We start from the raw sequence: 12,064 nt of genomic DNA on the forward strand, positions 1-12,064 counted from the left end.
TGACTGATAGCATACGGTCATTAAGAATTCATAGGAATGAGCTTTACACTAGGTTGAGACCACTGATGCGGGTACTGAAGTGAATATTAACTTCAAATGATCTCATTCTTGCAAGTCATGATAACCACCAACATTCTCACAGCCCTCCCCTTCGTCCAGCGTCTTCTGCTTCTAACTTCAGTCAGGTATGAAACTCATAGATCTTCAAGAGAGTTCTTCAGAGAGTTCTTCAGCAACACAGCAGGAGAAAAAATTACAACACCACCCGTTGTGTCCGTCCCCCCGTCCCCCCCAAGTACATATATTTTGGGATAGAAAAAGCAGGAGAACGGAATCTAAAAGCATTCTTTCCTGGTCAAATGTGAGCCAAAACAAATAGATCTCCTCTTGACATCCATTTGCGGGGACTGTTCTGGAAGCTGGAAATGCTATTCAATCATACCCAGTACTTAAGTGCACTCTCTCTTGTTGTACCTCGCAAAGCAAGCCTCAATCTATTTTCAGCTCTCACCGAAGGCCAGCACTCGATTGATTGGCGGGAGAAGCCTGATTGACTGGTCTGGGCCCATGTTTAACTTGCTGTCTTTTTGCCATCTTCATACACTGGTCTCAGGGGGAGGGAGGAACAACACAATGGTCAGAGAAGAGTGCTGGTACACAAGCAACCAGGGACAGGGGGAAACCTGCTGAGAATCAACACAGCCTCTCACAGTAGAACAAGCTCCATCCAACACAGACAACATGATACACGCACGTGCATCTGGAAGGTCGTCGTTTTAAGCGTGGAGGAGGAAAAACACGTGCCGCTCTGTGTTTGCCGCCAAAGTGATTGGGTTGGGACGCTGAAGTAAAACAACATTGCTAGGAGGAGGTCAGATTGTTGATTATCATCGCTGGCTTTTGAGTTTGATGCGGGCTGATCAGAGCAGGCAGAAGCTGGAGGGAATGCCAGGGACATGCCGAGGCTTGTAGCGGGTCTGACACTGTCTGTGAGGAAGGCAGGGCTATCCACTGCTGGGCTGGGTAGCAGCTGCAACTCTGATTCCGCCCGCCAGCTCAACATTAGGTGTTGCGGCTGCGTGGGTAGGAAGAAGAAAAAAATCGAAAAACATATCAGACTTCTATTCAGGTATTCTATAAAGTGTTCGCCCTGTTCCTCTATCTGACAGGATAGAATTTCCAGTGCCTTATTACTCATGTAAAAACGTAAAAAAAACAAAAAAAAAAGAGAAGAGGGAAAAACAGCTCTGAGGTGCAGCTCGTCAAGGCTCGACTTGCAGCAAATAAAGCTATTTCCCGGTCGCCTTGGTTACCATGACACGTTCTGTTGATGGTCCCTGGTTCCGTTGCTAGGGAGTAACCGCGACGACGTATTCCAGTGCCTGAGTCACCCATGTCTGCACTGTGCAGATGCAGTATTGAGGAATCAGATCCAATCAATAAAAGGTTTGAGGCATGGCCTCTTAGCCCTACTAATTACATGCAAAGCAATAAAACCCAGGGAACAATTAAGGATTCAATATAGCATAGAAGCCCAAGAGGGAAGGGACCAATTACTCATGTTCAATTGGCAACGAGAGATCAGTGTCTTCGGCAGGAAATGGCAGACAGACTCCAACACATTATTATTATATGATAACTATTATTATAACTACAAATAAAACACAGTTCTGTGTCAGTAGAACTAGGAGTTCATTGTTCATTTGTTATTATCAATAAGGATATTGGATTGGTTAGGTTGATAAGTGACCCTGTGTCGAGTGCTATAACTAACTTACAGGTAAGGTCAGTTTGTAGAACACATTTGAAGCTCTACACAGCTGTGCTGATGCCATGTATCCTATGACTCAATGACAGCATACCAGACGATTTGCAGCCGTTTGTCCGGTAGCAGAAAACTCTTGATCCACCAGCAAACCAGACATTCTTTGCCATTATCATTATCATATCAACCATTATCATTGCAAATGTAGCAAACCTGAAAAATGTTCATTTTAAGTCATCGTCAAAAAAATAAAAAAATAAACTGTCAGCTGCTCTAACCACTGAGCTCGACCTATCCCCCCTGTCGACTCAGACAGCCTGTTATGATGTTGGGGTGCTGAAGTTCTCAGACATCCCATAGCCCAGCTCCTGGACGTCTGTGAGACCGGGCCCTGCGTGCGATCCCTCTCGTGTTCCGTGCTGTGACTTTCAGCCGGTCTCCTTGGGAGAAGTGCATGATGGGATAGGCCATTTCTTTTGATTAATGTATGGAGCCGAAGCCCCCAGGTGTAACAAGCAAATTACACCGCGTGATAATTGCGACAAAAGTTGTTCGGTCACGTCACATTAACCCGATACTGTTTAGTTGGACGGAAACAGGGAGGAATCCATTAAAGGCTCTTCATTATATGATTAAAACGTGTATAACCCTCAAAAGGACTTACGCATTCCTCAAGTCAACCTTGCCTAAGTCCACCAGTTCTACAAACAATTGATCCAGTGTATCAATGTTATGGGCAGAAACCAGATGTTAGGATCCAGGGGAGACAAAATGGCTACAAAGACTTCCATGTCGAAATAAAGTTGGTTTTATTCACTACGGGGCATCGACATAGGGGTGGGGAGTTGGATGGAGGGAGGGGGGGCGGGCGTGGGGGTGTCGACACAGCCACTGCAAACTCACTGAAATTGTAAAGACACCGCCGAAAAAACCCCAACCTCTGAGACCATTCATGTCAGACCCTGTGTCTTCATTCCCTCAGCGAGGAACATGCAGTCTCTCACAATCAGAAGTGACAGCCCATGGCAACCGAGGTTCTCTCCCGGCCCTAATCTGCAGAGAGCAGACACTGTCAAGAGAGACCACACCTCGTGCTCCCAACCCAGAGGAGGGGGAGGAGGAGGAGGGAGGGAGAGGGGGAGGAGGAGGAGGAGGGGGGATGGGGAAGGGAGAGGGGGAGGAGGAGGGGGGATGGGGGAGGGAAAGGGGGAGGAGGAGGAGGAGAAGAGGAGGGAGAGCAGGATACGAGGGAGGAGGGGTAAGCAGGGGGAGGAGGAGGGGAAGGGGGAGGAGGAGGGGGATGTGGGGGTTGCCATAGGAACATGGACACAGAATGTCCTCTGCTCAGGTTTGAATGCTCACGGATCAATAAGTCAACGTGGCAAAAGGGAATGAAGAACAACAAAAAAAAACTAACAGACCTCCCCCCATCCCCCCACCTACACACATGTCTTTTAAATCAAAGTGTGTTTGTGAGATGGCAAAGAGAAAGAGAAAGACAAAGAGAGAGATCGAGAGAGAGAGAGAGAGAGAGAGAGAGAGAGAGATCGAGAGAGAGAACATAAAACAGCAGCACTTTACCCTTGTGCATACAACACAGAGATGAGAGGCTGGCTGTGCGGCCATACTCAATATTTGTGCCGTGCGCCGATGAAAATGGGGGTGGCAGAGGCCTTGACAGGGAACACAACACAGACAGGCAGAGAGCCGGAGTCTTGATGACAATAAACCAGGGTGCCATTCAGATACACTGACCTGGATGTCCACTGTTTAGGAAGCTGAGAAGTACAGAAAAGTACATGCTGTTGTCTGTCCTTCTCTGAAGTCCCTGATGGCTTCTACGATTCACAAGGGCAGTGTGTGTGTTTGTGTATTTGTGTGTGTGTGTTTGGTGTGGGGATGTGCTTTTGGACCATCTGCACCTTTATGGTTCAATAAACTAGAGTTTGCTCATACGGGTGCACTAGCTTTACAGGCTATTTACAGACCGATAATAAACACACACTCACACATGGACATACACAACTATATATATATATATATACATATATATGTATGGCACTTCCAACCAGCTTACCTTGCCGAAAAGTAATTTTTCACGTAACTAGTATATCGATTTCATTCCTACATGGATGATGTAATTAAACGAAAGAATTGGATGGGCTGTGATGTGTTTGGGTCTCTGTGAACTCAGATAACGGCCCCATTGTCGTCTGCTGTACACCGGTAGTGACAGGACTCTGTGTCGTTTTACTCCTCAAACACACCAAGGACTCAAAACCACAGAGTCAATCGGATGAGCACAACCTTCGGACCCTGCAGTTTAAAATCGAAGAAGTATCGATTCACGGGCCCGACGTGTGTGCTTGGTGAGGGCGCCTGAATCCGCCATGTAGGACGCTTTGAAGCTGTATGAAATATAATATTCTTCTTTAACGTGGTGGTGGGAGAGGACCGAAAGGCGCCGTTAGCCACAGTGTTGGGTAAGACGATGTGGCTCTACCCGGGAAACATGGCGGAAGACTTTAACCTCCGTCTGTTTCCGGAAACCTCCCTGTCGTTTCCCTCATCACGCCTCGCCGCAAAAACTCATCGACAAAAGAGATCCCGGCGAACAGAGTGAGACTCGTAGAGAGAGAGACCCGCACACAGTGAGGGAGCAATGAGAAGGATGGGGCAGGGAGGAAAAAAAAGAGAGAGGCAGAGAGAGATACCCAGAGACAGAGAGAGATAGATGGGGCAGAGAGAAATAGAAATCGAGAGAGAGAGACACACACACAGAGAAAAAGAGAGAGCGACCCAGAGAGAGACCAGAGGGAGAAACACAGCGAAAGAGAGAGAGAGAACGAAAGTGAGGGGCGAGAGAGAACGCATGGCCTTCCATTAGCTTAATCTCATGTCATGTTGCCGGAGTCAGTGACAATACCGAACATAACAGCTGGGTGTAACCCACCAGCCACAGAGGGAACCAGCAGGCTAAAGTGTCCGGTTGACTTAAGTGACATCAATAGGTGTATTTATGAAGAGGCAGGAAATTGCTTGCTGTACAGCATTGTAGTTCTGTAAAGGTTTTTACTCGTGGTAAACATGCTGGGCTCTGCGGCACAGCAACCTGCAAGCCCCACCATCTCCTTCCAAACATTAGTTTGGATTTATGATCTGCCAAGAAGCAAGCTAGCGTTGCTTATAGACTCTGTTTGGCCCTGTTGTTCCATCCTCTCGATCATTTGCGCTCAACACCATCCAAGGAGAACGAGCTACTAGTGATAATCGCGAGAAGTTACCGTCGCTGTAAAACACAAAGAAAAAGAAAAAAGCTGAAAATCAATTTCAAAGTACCCCCGCAGGAGCTCCGTCTGCAGAGGAGGAGAACACCTTGTGCATCCGAAGAGGAGAGAGCCATCCGACCGGGCGCTGAGCTACGACGGTCCGACGGCCCGGGTGCTCAGAGATCCCCACCGTGTCCCGCCAGGACGCTAAAATAAATGCGGGGTCGTTTAGAACCCCGAACGAAGCCCCGATGGAAATCCCAGCAACAAATGGGCGCTCTCACGGAATTATATCCGGCTGATGTCAGCAATCATCACCGCGGTGGTCTTACATCATTTTTACGAGTCGGCAGGAAGGAAGGGGCCTGAACACCCCACATCTCTCTTGTTTTGCTTAATAAGCCAGAGCGATAGATTTCCCCCCGGGCTAGTTGTGAAGACCGATAAGGCAGCGAAGCCCCTGGTCTGGATGTATGCTAGGACTGACCTAGAAATGCCCCATTCATCCGGGGTTGTGTGGACTGTCGCAGTGAAGATAAGCACGCAGTGTGGCACTGCGTGTGCCGGAACAACTGCGCGGTGACGGTAGAAGAGATGGAGAAGAGATCAACCGTAAACCAGGTTATTCAATGTAATATTGGAAAGGCTACGATCCATATGTCGAATACAGCACACCAAGCAGCGTACGCTTGTATTGGATGGTAAACACAAAGTGAATGCCCTTTTAATGACTAAGAACATAACTCGAGCTGTCTGATATTGCATTTGCTTGACAATAATAGAAAATAATAGAAGCAACATGGTAAAACCATCTCTATTGACGTCAAACTGACATTTTGTTCACTTAAACAGAGAGACCTATTGTCTACCATAAGCCGTACGGCCAGTTATTCACATTGCAGGTGTGGGTTTAAATTGAACTATTCAGTGTCCTGTGCTACTTTATATATTTTTGCTTACCATGTCTACATCAACATAACAAACCATGTTTGAGAAATTACTCATTAACCAAGAAATATATTCCAGTTATTATAACCAGGCAAACAGTTATTGTACTAATGGCAAACCGTGAATGCTATAGAACAGAACAAGGGGAGAGAGAGCCACGAATGATTTAATTAAGTGGAGAAATGTCACTCGAATGTGACCTCAGCAATGAATGAGTCATTCGTGGCCATTGAAACGAGGTGTGAGTACCCGGGGGGGGGGGTGTGGGGGGGGGGGGGGGAGGGTGGTGCAGCAAGATCCACGTCACCTGCTCCTCGCGTTTCAACCACGAAACGCCTGCAGCTCTGGAGGGAGTAGCCGCATGTCCGGCAGCAAGAGAGAGCCGTGCGTCTGGGCGCTTTAAGGGGGGGTTTCCAGTCAGACAGTCCAGATGAGAAGGCTCGTCGGCTGCCTGGAGGAGGGCCATGTCGAAGCCCTGCGCAGGGAAGGCAGACGCGGGCCCCTGTTGATCCGTATCTGGGAAACCGAGAGACGAGCGGGGCTTAGCATCTTAAGTGGGATTTGTGGGCAGCTGGTCTGTTTTGTCTGCGAGGCGAAGGTGTAGGGTGTGCATGGAGAAGACCAGCAGACGCCCTGAACCAGAGGACTGGGTTTTTAGTCTCAGACCAGCCGAGACCTGAACCAGGGGGCTGGGATTCACTGCACCTCAGACACGCCCCACTGGGATAGATGGATGGAGAGGGGGGTGTTTATTTCCTTTGTTGATACTTTGTCGTGTGAGAGAGCCAGAGAGACAGATGAGGTGAGAGGGAGAGAGATACAGAGAGCCAGAGAGCCAGAGACAAAGAGAGAGAGAGAGATAGAGAGAGAGAGAGAGAGAGAGAGAGAGGGAGAGAGATGAGAGAGAGAGACAGAAAGACAGAGACAAAGAGGGAGAGAGAGAGAGAGACAGATGAGGTGAGAGGGAGAGAGACACAGAAAGACAGCGACAAAGAGGGAGAGGAGGAGGGAGACAGATGAGGCGAGAGGGGAGCAGATGGGGATGTGAGGCGAGCGAGAGAGCGAGATCGAAAGAGTACGAGACGGACAGAGATAGAGAGAGATAGAGAGAGAGAGGGAGAGAGAGAGAGAGAGAGGGAGAGAGAGAGAGAGAGAGAGAGAGAGAGAGAGACTTTGACTTTTAAAGATACCTTTATTGGGCAGTTGGAAGTGCCAGCCAACCAAGCTGTTTCACCGCACGAAACCTTTCTTATCAAGACAAAAACCACTTTACTTACAACTCCCACACAATATTAATTCCTCCTCAAACCCAAAAAAAGAAAATCCCAACAAACAAAAAACAAAAAAACAAACAAACCTAGAAAAAAAAAACTAACCAAAATCAATAACAGTAAATACAAACCCCCCTTTTCACAGCCTTAACTCTAGACCCCCCTCCCCATCCACCACGCACAAGGCACCCCTCACCCCCCACACATCGACAAAGTCCTCCTCCTCCGAGAGAGAGAGAGAGAGAGAGAGAGAGAGAGAGAGAGAGAGAGAGAGAGAGAGAGAGAGAGAGAGAGAGAGAGAGAGAAAGAGAGAGAGAGAGAGAGGGCAGAGAGAGGGCAGAGAGAGTTCAGAGACGTACTCATGCTGGCAGAGACGGAATCAGGGACTGAGGCATCCAGACTGATGTGTTCAGGCTGTCCTCGGGCCGTCAGCTGGAGCTGAGACCCAGCCAGGCTTCCGGGCCCTGTGTGCCTATTAGGAGGATGAATCACAGGGCGGCGGCAGCGGCGGAGGAGGACGTAGGGTGTTAAAAACACATTATTAACATTCATCTGCACAGGCCTGACCCACGGTAACACGAAAACTATTGGTTGGACGCAAACGGGGGGGGGGGGGGGGGGGGGTCCTGGAGTCTGGCAGGACGAGCGCTGGGCGTGGAGGCTGTCAGCCGGAGGGGCTTGTAGAGCTAGCCCACAGACGCACCCCCTCGTGAGAGGTCCAACCCACCCAGGTGGTCGTTTTGGTGGCGGCGTTCCAGAACCGCTGTTGTTCTTGTGTCCCGCTTCCGTCTGGAAGCTTCCGTCTGGAAGCTTCCGTCTGGGCACGGTTGAATTACAGACGCAAGGCCCAGTCAAGCAAACACGAAGCCAGTGATCCGAAATGTATTCCACATCGACCGTTTTTATGTCGGGGAGAAAGAAAAATACAGTATATATTTTAAGACTATTCCTAGGGGCAAGGGGGGGGGGGGGATTCTGTATTGTACTGTGAAATATGGAAAACTGTTATTGTAGTTTTGGTGATGCATTCTAATGTTTATTGGCTTCTACATCTATGTAACCTAGTCTTTTCCAGGGCAGAAAGAGGGTGGTGGAGGTAGTGCTCATTCTGAAAAATAGCCAGAGGCTGGAGCTGCATCATTTGTTTGATACGCTCCATGGCTTTGGCTTCTTCTACTTCATTTACACACCGTGTGGGTTAGTTTGCATTTCAAAATACTTTTGTTTCATATTTCATTTCGTATACCTGTCATTACGGCACACTTGATTGTCAATCATATTTTCTGTTTTTCGGCATTCTGTTATTTATTTTTCTTTTTCCGCCAGCATAGCTGGACTCTGAATGGTCTTTGACTTTTCCTGTGTGTCTGTGCATAAGGTTTGATTGAAACACTCCGCAACAGAGAATTAAATTGATCCCGATTACCAGACTATTTCTCTAAGAAGTGAACATCATAACTAGTTTTTCCAGTCTATAAATATTTTCCTTTCAGCCGCCATGAGTTAATGTCTGAGATTAAGCTTTCAGCACCCTCACCTGACCACCAAACAAGCCCCGCACATTCTCCCTTAACAACCTTGTGTTCCAACAAAAATCAATTTGGAGTCTGTTCCTCCTGTCTTCTACAGGAAAATAGACTACACTTCCCTGGCATCCTGTGTCGCCCGATCGGCAAGATGAATTTGAGAGAAAAAAAAGAGAGAGAAAGACAAAGAAAGAGAGAGAGAGAAAGAGAAAGAGAGAGAGAGAAAGAGAGAGAAAGAGAAAGGCATCTGAAATAGGAGGTTTCGTTTTATTTACGAGATGTCTGTTAGAGGTACTGGTTCGAGGCCGTAAACATCTGACTGTGACAGATAATCTAATCAGAGCTGGAATACCGGAATATCATATGCGACATAAAACCCACAGAGGGATTGGCAGGAAACAAACTTGGCCAGATTGTAGGAACAACAGTTATGACCCTGTGCAACATGAAACCGAGAATCGGCCCTCTGAAGCACATTCAGTACTGTACTAAGGGGTACTAAGGGTAAATTGGGCGGGTCGTACCACTGCATAGTGACCTATCAATATGAAATGGACTCTTCTGTGCCACACTGATAGTGTTCCCCTTCTCCCACCACAGTGCAGTGCACCATCACATAATACAGTTTGACCATTAATAACCCTTTGTTTGCTCACCAAATCAAATATTCATATTTCATACACACCGCAGTCCTTTCTGTTTGGCTCTCACACAACCAAGGCCTATACAATTAGACCCGGCTCTGAACCATTACTCTGCCCCGAAAGATAAATCTCCATAAATATGGATTTAGTGCCTAGATCTGCATGCAAGGCAACTTTGCAGTCTTTTAAGTTCACAAGTTCTCAACATTGGAGTATTAGTGCACGGGTAATCAGAGAGGCAAGTAACCCAAACATCGTATCTGTCTGTAGCTACTTAATGAGCTCAACTTGCCTGCTCGGCATCTTTCACTGCTTGAGAGATGAGCAAACTCGCATGGCACACAGCGCCGAAGCATCGCACGACAACCCCCGCTGACGACATCGGCTCCTTACTCCTAAAGACAATGAATATGTTTCGCTCATCTTTGTGGGGACTAATCGAGGTAATCGACGGTCCCCATTTGCTGCAAGGTTTTGTCACCTAAACAATATTCTGTACTATTTTCTGTGGATTGGTTCAACAGTGATTGCAGGAGTGCCACAGCCCTGACCTCATTGGGTGTCCCCTGCCCGACACCCAATGTTTTAATCTGACCTGGTACCAATTGGAGAAGACAGGTTTAACATAGCCCCCACTGTTGGTCGCTCCTGTTGCTATGCTGGTTGCTAACATATGACCAGAAGCGGGCGGAGCATCTATAAAGTGCTTGTGAGCCGTATCCGTGTAATAAGATCTCTGCCTAGAACAATCTGGCTCTGTTGTCTCTTTAGCCCTGAAAATACATTTATGTGACCTTCCAGTAGACTAAGACTCTGGGGCTCTAGCTATCGTAAACATCACCCTGACAAGGACTGAATGAAGAACAAAAGGCTGATTGAGCCATCCAGTAGTTGACCTCTTTGTCATGAAACAAATATGAACACATGAAGAAACAGTTGCGGGTAACCAGCCGTGGACTGGCTGGTATATTTATTTAAATGTTTTCGGCTACCCCCTCCCCTGATCAGTTCTGTCTTGAAGTACGCTGACATCCGTTTTTGATAAATATAAATAAACTTTTTCACCTCAATAAAAGAAAGGAATGCCTGGAGCTCTTGTGCAATATCCACTGTGTCCTGTCTGCCTCCAGACTGCTGTGATGAACCTCTTGACTACTGCACGTCTGCAGAAACCTTCAGAAGTGCCTTCAAGTTTGATAGGGCTGCGTTTTTCTAGTCTCCAAGCAGAACACATTTGCATTGCCCTAAGGCTTGCCTCTGTATATATATATATATATATATATATATATATATATATATTTATATATTGACGTGTTTTGGGGAGTATATATGTATACCCTCTACTATTTGTATATATATCTTTTTTCTCCAAAAGGAGTCAATCATTCTCAATAGGCCAATCATCTCTTGATGTATCCTCATGTGTAGTGCCCATGATCCGTGAGGATCTCCCCCGGCCAAATTATACTGCCAGATCTCCATCTATGAATCGCCATCTCTGGGCATCATCTAAATTGTTTTGTTTGTCTTTGATAGCTTTCACAGACTTCCTCTAAAGCTTAGCAAGCTTGTCAGCTGGAGTGGGGAAAGACGTTTCACGCACCGACACCCACCAAGGATCAGGAGACGCAACATCTGGAGGACAAGACGGCGGCAGATAGGAAACTTGGAAGGTTCTAGAAAGACGAGCCAAAGCACGTTTGAAATGGTGGTTTGGGCGAGGCGCGTTCGGCAGATCAGCCAGAGATGCTGGGCTCGATCAGTCACATGATTACTCAGCGCGCTGGATGACTTTTCTAGGTCATTGTAGAGGAAATGTCTTTATAATAGGGAGAAATGGAGGAATCATAAAGAGGGCTCGAACACACTGCCTTGACTCTCTATTCAAATTTATTTGCACAAATATCCGTAAAAAAACTAAGATGAAAGTTATATTTTTAAATATATCTTTATATATATAAAAATATATACAAATATATTTACTTATAGTATTATACTGTATTCCCAAAGTCCTTGGTAAGAATCCCCTGCAGGGCTAGCATGCTGTACCTGAGACAAATCCTGACAAGACAACTTCCTGTCAGAACAGTCAGTCTTCTTCTTTGGAAAGGCTGAGTTGGAGGTGAAGGGATATCCTCACCCCGTCACTCCTGGTCACATCACCAGCAGGGTGACTGGGGATGTGTGGTTTCCCACACAGGGCTACTCTTCCCATGGACTGCAACGAGCATGATGGGTAGAACAACCTCACCGAGCACTCCTTCAGTCTGCTCACGTCCAGTTTGGTATTACTATTTATTATTATTATTGTTATTATTATTGTTTTAATCAAACAAAAATATGAAAAAACTTTAATATAAAATGTAAAACAGTACATGCTTTAGAAAGCAGCATTATAAAGCCTTGAATATGAATTGAATCATTGTATTGGGGGGCTTATTAAAATAACCCCAGGTGATTTATCATCTGTAACCAGAGTGCTTTCGCATCCAGCGTCCTCAAGCAGGCAAAGCAGAGGCTGGCAGGCTCAGGGAGGGAAGCTGACGTTCTCGGGGAGAGAGGAGGCGGGTGGAGGGGAAGAGCTGACCCACACCACTGGAGATCACTCTGGTGGGAGCTGAGGCAGATGGCTGTGTTCCCA

Source organism: Hypomesus nipponensis, chromosome 26 (assembly GCF_054491055.1).
Source record: "Hypomesus nipponensis isolate SF chromosome 26, ASM5449105v1, whole genome shotgun sequence".
Lineage (NCBI taxonomy): Eukaryota > Metazoa > Chordata > Actinopteri > Osmeriformes > Osmeridae > Hypomesus > Hypomesus nipponensis.